This window comes from Dendrobates tinctorius, unplaced genomic scaffold (genome assembly GCF_039654945.1).
Source record: "Dendrobates tinctorius isolate UK_male_01 unplaced genomic scaffold, ASM3965494v1 ptg000084l, whole genome shotgun sequence".
In the NCBI taxonomy this organism is placed as follows: Eukaryota; Metazoa; Chordata; class Amphibia; order Anura; family Dendrobatidae; genus Dendrobates; species Dendrobates tinctorius.
Window position 1 is genome coordinate 1,574,590 of NW_027361752.1, and position 11,161 is coordinate 1,585,750.

An 11,161-nucleotide genomic window follows, 5' to 3' on the forward strand; every position below is an offset into this window, starting at 1 on the left:
TATGGCGGCGGTGCTGGAGGAGATCAGAGCTGTATGGAAGTAATGCTGTATGGAAACAGTTCTGTAGGGTGTCTGTGCTGGAGGGGGGTATTGATGTATGGGACAGTGCCAGAGGCGTATCTAGGCTTCCTGGCACCCGGGGCAAGAATTTGGTTCGGCGCCCCCCCCCCCCCCCAAGTACATATGCGACTTGCACAGATAGCCATGTACCCACGAGCTGCTCTCCCTAATGCTCTCAATGTTCAGTAAAAAACTGTAAGCAGGAAGAGAAGCTCGTTGTCAAGTATGAAAATCGCATATGAGTGAAGTGTCCGTGTGATGACTACTGGAACCTGCAGAGCTGAATCCTGACATTGCAGCTTCTGAATTCTCACAACGAATGCACTGCACACATTTAGGATTCTCCCTTGCTGATAAACAGTCATGTCAGCACAAGTATGTGATTTATATACTTCTGGCCACATTCCGACTAGACGTGCCCGGCCTCGCTCTATTCATTTTCATTGAGTGAGGCCACACATATCTAGTCAGCGTGTGACCGTATGTATGTAAATTACCGACACGAGAGAATCCTAACAGCGTTCAGTGAGCACTGTGAGAATTCAGAAGTCTGCAGTCACATAGAATGACAGCAGACTCAGCACAAACCTGGACAAACCCTTTAATGTTCCTAGCAAATAAAAACATGAGAATAAGTCAGTATCACAAATAATATTTACATCCAGGTACCTTATAGATGACGTCGTCTCTGCAGTCGGTCTCCTTTTCTTCTTCTTGTCCAGACCCCATGATGAGTTTTCTCATCCACATCTCGTCTCTGCAGACTTCCATCTTCTCCGGTCTTCTGCAGCAAATCTCCACACGACGCCCTTAAAGATAGAAGTGTCATTATAATGCCCCTAAATACAAATATCTGCAATATGCTGTCGCCTCACACTATTCCCCTCCCTCCTCATACTGTCTCCTATAACATCCCACCTGTTCACCAAACTGTCTCCTCATATATTTACCCCCTCACTCTCTATACTGTCTGCTCACACATACACCTGACTCCCTATACTGTGTCCACATACATTAACCCGTTCGCTCCCCATACTGTCTGCACCCAACCCCCATACTGTCTCCTCATACATACTCTGTGTCCTCAAATCTCCCCACACACATTAAATCCCCCCATCCACACTCCACATCCCTCACACACATTAAGTAACCCCCCAGCCACATTCCAAATCCCTCACACACATTAAATAACCCCCATCCCCACTCCCAAATCCCCCCACATTATGTACCCCCACTCCATATCCCCCACACATTAACCCCATCCCCACTCATTAATCCCCATCCCCACGCCAAATCCCCCCCCACATATTATGTACCCCCCACTCCAAATCCCCCACACATTAACCCCATCCCCACTCATTAACCTCCCCAAACAATAACCCCCATCCCCACTCATTAATTCCATCCCCACTCATTAACCCCCCCGTCCCTACTCCCAAATCCCCCAACACATTATGTACCCCCACTCCAAATCCCCCACACATTAACCCCCATCCCCACTCATTAACCCCCCACACATTAACCCCCCCACACACAGTAATCCCCATCCCCACTCAACCCCACTACACATTAACCCCCATCCCCACTCATTAACCTCCCACTCATTAACCGCCATCCCCACACATTAACCCCCATCCCCACTCTTTAACCCCCACACACACACAGTAACCCCCATCCCCACTCATTAACCCCACTACACATTAATCCCATCCCCACTCATTAACCCCCCACTCATTAACCCCCATCCCCACACATTAACCCCCCACACATTAACCCTTCACACATTAACCCCATCCCCACTCTTTAACCCCCCCCACACATTAACCCCCCACACATATTAACCCCCATCCCCAATCATTAACCCCACTACACATTAACCCCATCCCCACTCTTTAACCCCCCACACACATTAACCCCATCCCCACTCATTAACCCCACTACACATTAACCCCATCCCCACTCATTAACCCCACTACACATTAACCCCATCCCCACTCATTAACCCCCCAACTCATTAACACCACCCCATCTCCCATCTTCGGTGGTTTCTTCAGCTCCACATTGGAGCACACTTACCACCAGCGCTGAGCGTTCGTTCTGGCCGCCGGGGAGTGACGTCAGCAGCGTGATCACATGACCTGATCACGCTGCTGACGTCGCTCTGGCCCGGCTGTCAGAGCTGCAATTGTACTGGCGTCTATACAGACGCCAGTACAATTGTTCCCTGGGAGCCGGCACGCGCACCTTCTCTGCACCAACTGTCAGCTTGACAGCTGACACAGAGAACCACCGACTCTCAGGCCGGGGGGGCGGCAGAACGCAGCCGCCAGGGAGGACACTGTGGACCGCTGCATTAGGCAGCACGGACTGCGCCCCCTGCCGGCTGCGCCCGGGGCAACTGCCCCGGCTGCCCCCCCTAGATACGCCCCTGGACAGTGCTGTACAGAAGCAGTGCGCTATGAGGTCAGTGCTGGAGGGGGGCAGTGCTGTATTGAGTCAGTGCTGTATGGAAACAATTCTCTAGAGTGTCTGCACTGGAGGGGGGCTGTGATGTATGGGGCAGTGCTATATGGAAGCACTGTACTATGGGGTCAGTGCTGGAGGAGGGGTAGTGCTGTATGGGGCAGTGCTGTATGGAGACAGTGCTCTATGGCAGGGTTCCCCAACTCCAGTCCTCAAGGCCCACCAACAGATCATGTTTTCAGGATTTCCTTTGTATTCTACAGGTGAAACAATTATCACCTGAGCAATACTAAGGATAGCCTGAAACATGATCTGTTGGTGGGCCTTGAGGACTGGAGTTGGGGAACCCTGCTCTATGGGATCAGTGCTGCATGGAAGCAGTGCTGTATGGCGGCAGTGCTGGAGGGGGGCAGTATTGTATGGAAGCAGTGCTGTGTGGGGGCAGTGCTGTATGGAAACAGTTCTGTAGGGTGTCTGTGCTGGAGAGGGGCAGTGCTGTATGGGTGCCGATGTCCAGCCTGTGTCCTGATGACCAGCCTGTGTCCTTATGTTCCGCATGAGTCTTGCCTGAGTCTGATGTCAGTCCGTGTTCCAATGTCCAGCCTGTGTCCAGATGTCCAGTCCGTGGTCCAGCCTGTGCTCTTGAGTCGGACCCATTCGTTTTCCTGAATGGATTCCTCCTCCGTGGTTCTTGGGGAGTCTCCAGCTCTGTTTCCAGGGGACGGTTCCGCCAGTGAGCCCTGGATCTGACCAGCCGATGCCCGATGCTGTAGTCCCAACATTCCTGGACCTGTGCTATCCGTGTGTTGCTTATGTTCCGATGTCCTGCTGATTCCCTGGGGTCTTACCCGTGATGGCTCCTGCCATCGTCTGAAGTCTGCCCAAGGCCGGTGTCTGATGTTCTCCTGATGTGCCTGTGCCTCTCCTGTGAGCCGAGAGAGAGGTCCTCCTAGAATGCCCGTGCCAGATGTCCCTGGACTGCGTCAACCTGTGATGACCTCCTGCTTCATCTGTCAACCTGAGATACTTATCCTTCTTGATGTGTGTAATTGGGAACCTGGTGTCTGGATGTCTTTTTGCTTCATTTAAGTAAACTTTATGTTTCTTCATACCTGAAGTTGTGCTGTGTCTTTTAGTTCTGCATATGGCCATCTTGTCCGCTAGCTCAGCTGTCACACACCTCAGTCGCTACCCTTCCCTAGTCTGGGTAGGCATGGGTCCCCCTCTGTGGTCCAGTGGGTCCACATTCCACGATCACCTGGGATGCATACCCCGTCATTGTTATGATTAGACGACGTGGGAGCATTGGCTGGCAAGCCACGTTGCGTCCGCGATCGTAACAGTAAGGTCTGGCCATGGACTCCGCTGAGCCTATAAGGACTGCAGAACATTTCCGTTCCTCACCTGGTGTGCGGATTAGACGGCTCGGATCCCACGTAGTAAGTAGACTAGATTGCTCTATCCCCCGCTTGGTCTGTGAATGGGATTTTTTGAGCGTTGGTACTCTGCTGCTATTGTGTGAACTGTGGGACTTTCTGCCAAATCTAAGTGAATTTTCTGGGGAATTATTTTTGCTAAGGTGTTCAGAAGATGGGGCCGCTGTTTTTGTACTTTATTTAACCGGCCTTACTTTGCATATCTCTCCTTTAACCCTTCGCTCCTTTCCCTCTAATGAGCTGGAATGCTGTTGTCAGTTACCTGTATGGATGCTGCTCAGTTTCCGGCTCCGCTGTGTAGCCGTACATGCGTGAGTGTCTCCGCTACGCTACATGACCACCTGCATGTGCGGTCCCTGGCTGCCGCTGTGAAAGCTACCCGCAGGTTGCAAGGTCCTCTGCAGTTGTGCATGACTTACCACGTGTGTCCAGGCTTGCAGCCGCTGCCAGGTGTCCTTTGCTATGCGGATTTGTTTCTGGCTGTGCTTAGGGTGCGCGCGGCCACACCTCCCCTGCTTTTATGAGGAATGGGTGTGTGCTTGAATTGCTGTCCCCAGCCTATCGCTGAGGGGCAGCTCCTATATAAAGTTCCCCTGCCCTGTAGGGCGTTACCAGAGCTTCGCATTAAGTTTCTGAGTCTTGCCACGTGTGTTTGGTGTTCAGCTCCTGTTCTGTCTGTGTGCAGTTCTAGGGGAGCTGATGCCTGTTTTTCCTCCTGCTCTGGAGGCTGAGTACCAAGATCCGTTTCTGTTTGTGTTTTGTTTTTCCGCCTGTTCTGGGGGCTGAGTACCCATATCCGCCTTTCCTGGAGACTGCATATCCAGGCCCGTGTCTGTTGTCTTGTTTTTCTGGCTTCCCTGGAGGCTGTATATCCAGGCCTGAACCCTTGATCCTGTATCTGTTCCTGTACCTGGACCCTGTCTGAACTGTGTCCTCTGTGTTATGTTCCTGAAGTCCCTCTGTGTCTGGAACCCTGTACCCAGTGACCAGAGGCGTATCTAGGCATCCTGGCACCCGGGGCAAGAATTTGGTTCGGCGCCCCCCCCCACACCAAGTACATATGCGACTTGCACACTTAGCCATGTACCCACGAGCTGCTCTCCCTAATGCTCTCAATGTTCAGTAAAAAACTGAAAGCAAGAAGAGAAGCTCGTTGTCAAGTATGAAAATCGCATATGAGTGAAGTGTCCATGTGATGACTACTGAAACCTGCAGAGCTGAATCCTGACATTGCAGCTTCTGAATTCTCACAACTAATGCACTGCACACATTTAGGATTCTCCCTGGCCGATGTACAGTCATGTCAGCACAAGTATGTGATTTATATACTTCTGGCCACATTCCGACTAGACGTGCCGGGCCTCGCTCCGTTCATTTTCATTGAGTGAGGGCACGCATGTCTAGTCAGCATGTGACCGCATGTATGTAAATTACCGTCACGAGAGAATCCTGACATAGAATGACTGCAGACTCCGTACAAACCTGGACAACCCCTTTAATGCTCCTAACATAAATAAAAACATGAGAATTAGTCAGTAGCACAAATAATATTTACATCCAGGTACCTTATAGATGACGTCGTCTCTGGAGTCGTTCTCCTTCTTTTCTTCTTCTTGTCCAAACCCCATGATGAGTTTTCTCATCCACATCTCGTCTCTGCAGACTTCCATCTTCTCCGGTCTTCTGCAGCAAATCTCCACACGATGCCCTTAAAGATAAAAGTGTCATTATAATGCCCCTAAATAAAAATGTCTGCAATATACTGTCTCCTCACACTATTCCCCTCCCTCCTCTAACATCCCTCTGTTCACCATACTGTCTCATCATATATTTACCCCCTCACTCTCTCTACTGTCTGCTCACAAATACCCGACTTCCCATACTGTGTCCACATGCATTCACCCGTTCGCTCCCCATACTGTCTGCACCCAACCCCCATACTGTTTCCTCATACATACTCTGTGTCCTCAAATCTCCCCACACACATTAAATACCCCCCCATCCACACTCCAAATCCCTCACACACATTAAGTAACCCCCCATCCCCACTCCCAAATTCCCCCCACACATTATGTACCCCCACTCCAAATCCCCCACACATTAACCCCCATCCCCACTCCAAATCCTCCACACATTAAATAACCCCCATCCCCACTCTGAAATCCCCCCACACATTATGTACCCCCCACTCCAAATCCCCCACATATTAACCCCATCCCTACTCATTAACCCCCATCCCCACTCATTAATTCCATCCCCACTCATTAACCCCCCGTCCCTACTCCCAAATCCCCCAACACATTATGTACCCCCCACTCAAAATCCCCCACACATTAACCCCCATCCCCACTCATTAACCCCCCCACACATTAAATCCATCCCCACTCATTAACCCTCCACAAATTAATTCCATCCCCACTCAATAACCCCCATCCCCACTCATTAACCCCCCACTCAATAACCCCCATCCCCACTCATTAACTCGCCACACATTAACCCCCATCCCCACTCATTATCCCCCACACATTAACCCCCATCCCCACTCATTAACCCCCCACACATTAACCCCATCCACACTCTTTACCCCCCACACAGTAACCCCCATCCCCACTCTGAAATCCCCCCACACATTATGTACCCCCCACTCCAAATCCCCCACATATTAACCCCATCCCTACTCATTAACCCCCATCCCCACTCATTAATTCCATCCCCACTCATTAACCCCCCGTCCCTACTCCCAAATCCCCCAACACATTATGTACCCCCCACTCAAAATCCCCCACACATTAACCCCCATCCCCACTCATTAACCCCCCCACACATTAAATCCATCCCCACTCATTAACCCTCCACAAATTAATTCCATCCCCACTCAATAACCCCCATCCCCACTCATTAACCCCCCACTCAATAACCCCCATCCCCACTCATTAACTCGCCACACATTAACCCCCATCCCCACTCATTATCCCCCACACATTAACCCCCATCCCCACTCATTAACCCCCCACACATTAACCCCATCCCCACTCTTTACCCCCCACACAGTAACCCCCATCCCCACTCTTTAACCCCCATCCCCACTCATTAACCCCCCACACATTAACCCCATTCCCACTCTTTACCCCCACACAGTAACCCCCATCCCCACTCTTTAACCCCCCCCACAGTAACCCCCATCCCCACTTATTAACCCTACACATTAACCCCATCCCCACTCATTAACCACCCCACTCATTAACCCCCATCCCCACTCATTAACCCCCCACTCATTAACCCGCCCACTCATTAACCCCATCCCCACTCATTAACCCCCCACTCATTAACCCCCATCCCCACTCATTAACCCCCACACATTAATCCCCATCCCCACATTAACCTCATCTCCACTCATTAACCCCCCACGCATTAACCCCATCACCACTCATTAACCCCCATCGCCACACATTTAACACCCCCCATCTTCGGTGGTTTCTTCAGCTCCACATTGGAGCACACTTACCACCAGCGCTGAGCGTTCACTCTGGGCGCCGAGGAGTGACGTCAACAGCGTGATCACATGACATGTCACGCTGCTGACGTGGCTCTGGCCCGGCGGTCAGAGCTGCAATTGTACTGGCATCTTTACAGATGCCAGTACAATTGTTCCCTGGGAGCCGGCACGCGCACCTTCTCTGCGCCAGCTGTCAGCTTGACAGCTGACACAGAGAACCGCCGATTCTCAGGCCGGGGGGGCGGCAGAACGCAGCCGCCAGGGAGGACACTGCGGACCGCTGCATTAGGCGGCCCGGACTGCGCCCCCTGCCGGCTGTGCCCGGGGCAACTGCCCCGGCTGCCCCCCCCTAGATACGCCCTTGCCAGTGACTGTCAACTAACCTGGGTTCGTCTTTTTGGAGTCCGGTGTTTTTGCTGAGTGTTTACTATGCAGTACTCAACCTGCTATGTGGTGCTAACTCCATCCGGTCCAACCCGGCGTGCTTGCACCATCACGCTTGAGTTCCTTCCTAGGTCCGATGCCCGGAGCCTGACGACCATAGTTTGGAACCTGACCATCGCTGCCTGGTGCCTAGATGGTGTCCGATGTCCGAAGTCTGACGACCGCTGTCTGATTCCCGGAGCTCCACCACCGCTGCCTAATCCTGTTCCGTCCGTGTCTCAGCTGATGACCTTAGCTGCCACACCAGTGTTTCTGGTCCTGTGCCATGTCCTGCCTGTGTCCAGATGTCCTGATGTCCTGCCTGTGACCAGATGTCCTTATGTCTTGCCTGTGACCAGATGTTCTGATGTCCTTCCTGTGACCAGATGTCCTGATGTCCAGCCTGTGACCAGATGTCCGGATGTCCAGCCTGTGACCAGATGTTCTGATGTCCTGCCTGTGACCAGATTTCCTGATGTTCCGCCTGTGTCCTGATGTCCTACCTGAGTCTGATATCTGTCCGTGTTCCGATGTCTAGCCTGTGTCCAAATGGCCAGTCCGTGGTACTGGTGGTCCAGCCTGTGCTTTTGAGTTGGTCCTGTTCGTGTTCCTGGATGGACTCCTCCTCCGTGGTTCTCGGGAGTCTCCAGCTCTGTTTCCCTGTGACGGTCCGGCCAGTGAGCCCTGGATCTGACCAGCCAATGCCTGGTGCTGTAGTCCCAACGTTCCTGGACCTGTGCTATCCATGTCTTACTTATGTTCCGATATCCTGCTGGTTCCCTGGGGTCTTACCCGTGATGGCTCCTGCCATTGTCAGAAGACTGTCCGAGGTCGGTGTCTGATGTTGTCTTGCTGTGCCTGTTCTACGCCTGAGGCTTGAGAGAGAGGCCATCCTAGTATGCCCGTACCAGACAACCTTGGACTGTATCATCCCGTGATGACCCTAGCCATCGTCTGCAATCTGCCCAAGGTCGGTGTATGATGTTCTCCTGATGTGCCTGTGCCTCTCCTGTGGGCCTAGAGAGAGGTCCTCCTAGGATGCCCGTGCCAGAAGTCCCTGGACTGCGTCAACCCGTGATGACCTCCTTCTTTGTCTGTCAACCTGAGATACTTATCCTTCTTGATGTGTGTAATTGGGAACCTGGTGTCTGGATGTCTTTTTGCTTAATTTAAGTAAACTTTGTTTCTTCATACCTGAAGTTGTGCTGTGTCTTTTAGTTCTGCATATGGCCATCTTGTCCACTAGCTCAGCTGCCACAGACCCTGGTCGCTACCCTTCCCTAGTCTGGGTAGGCCTGGGTCCCCCTCTGTGGTCCAGTGGGTCCACATTCAACGATCAACTGGGATGCATACCCCGTCGTTATGGTTCAATGACGTGGGAGCGTCGACTGGTAAACCACGTTGCGTTCGCGATCGTAACAGTTTCTTTGTACTATAAGAAGACACCAGTGTCATATATAGCACATGGCACATAAAGAACTGCATTATATTCTATGGTATGGCTGCATTCTACTTTATGGAGTGGCTGCATTATACTCCATGAGGGGGCTGCATTATACTCTATGAGACTATGGGGTGCATTATACTATATGGGGAATGCATTATATTATATGGGGCTGAATTATACTCTATCAAGGACTATGGGGAGCGCATTATACTATATGAAGGACTGTTGGGTGCATTATACTATGGGGAGTGCATTGTACTATATGGAGGACTATGAGGGGTGCATTATATAAAATGGAGGACTTTGGGATGCATTATACAATATTGAGGACTATGGGGAGTGCATCATACTATAGGGAGGATATTGGCCAAGTATAATACTATATGGAGGCCTATGGGGAGTGCATTATACTTTATGGAGGACTATGGGGTGCATTATGCTGGATGAAGGACTATGAGGTGTGCACTATACTATAAGGAGGACTATAGGGTGTGCATTATACTATATGGAGGACTATGGTGTCACGGTCACGTGTGTCTGGACGCAGCGAGTACCGCAAGGCGAACCCATATGACACACGTGACCCTGGATACACCGCCTCCAGTGGGACGAATTTAAATAATAAGACGTGCAGCTGGATACACCGCCTCCAACTGGCGAATTTAGGTATTACACGTATTTATACAATAATCTGGAAACCCCGCCTCCAGTAAGGCGAATTTAAATAATAAAGGGGAAACCTGGGTAACAATAACAATGGTGGGCGCTGCGATAGGGAATAGGAACGTGGAAACCTCCTGTACTCCCCTGAGCCAGTGTCCCTGCACTCCTAACGTTCCCTATGCCGGTTCCGCACCGGCGACGCACGCGTACCTCAAACCCTGACTCGCACTGCACCTAAACCCTCACTACGGAATTGGTCGGTGCGGAAACTAATCGCACCACTGCAATAAACACACATGAGGAAAAATGACAATACAGGGGAAACACCACTTAGCTTTGCTCTGTTGCGTACGCTCCCAGCAACAGAGCCACCACCTGCTTGCATCTTCTCCTCCACCCGGATCCATCACCATAACCGGATCCATCACCATAGTGCAGCCTTGGAGCAGAGTCCACCACCAGTTGCAGCTGCCCAGTAAACAGAGTCCCAAAGATGAGTCCAGCTTCTGTCAAAAAGTCCAGCATGCTTGAGTCCAACTTTTCTGCCCATAAGTCCAGCATGCTTGAGTCCAGTTTTCAGCAACCAAGTCCAGCATGCTGAGTGCAACTCTCACCAAAGTCGCCACTCCACCAAGCCATGCAAGCACTTCCTGCTGACACCATAAACTGTGACTCCACCACGCCATGCCAGCCCTTCTTGCAGACCACATCGTAGAACTCCACGAATCCATGCCAGCACTCCCCGCAGACTCCATAGCTGACTCAACCTCTCTGGCTGGGTTGCCCAGGACTCTTGTTCAGCTCCTTCATCATCCAGGTTTGCTTCCCAAATGACGAACTCACAATATCACCAACAGTGATTGAACACACCTGACTCTCTTTTATAGAGCCTCACACCTGATTTATAATTACGTGCACATTAAACCAAAGAAACTAAAGTGCACTACCGCTCACAACCACCGGGGCAAGTTAGAATGGACGACACCACGTGTAGTAATTCTAATGGCCACCGGGGGCAATCAACCCACTTTGGCACCAAGCCAAAGGAAAAAAGTTCACTTTGTCCATTTACTTGTCAGATCCACCTTGGATCATGCATATGGGTAGTGTATTATACTATATTCTTCAGGGTGGGCCTGTGGGGGTGGTCTTTATGTGGTGCTCATCCATTAT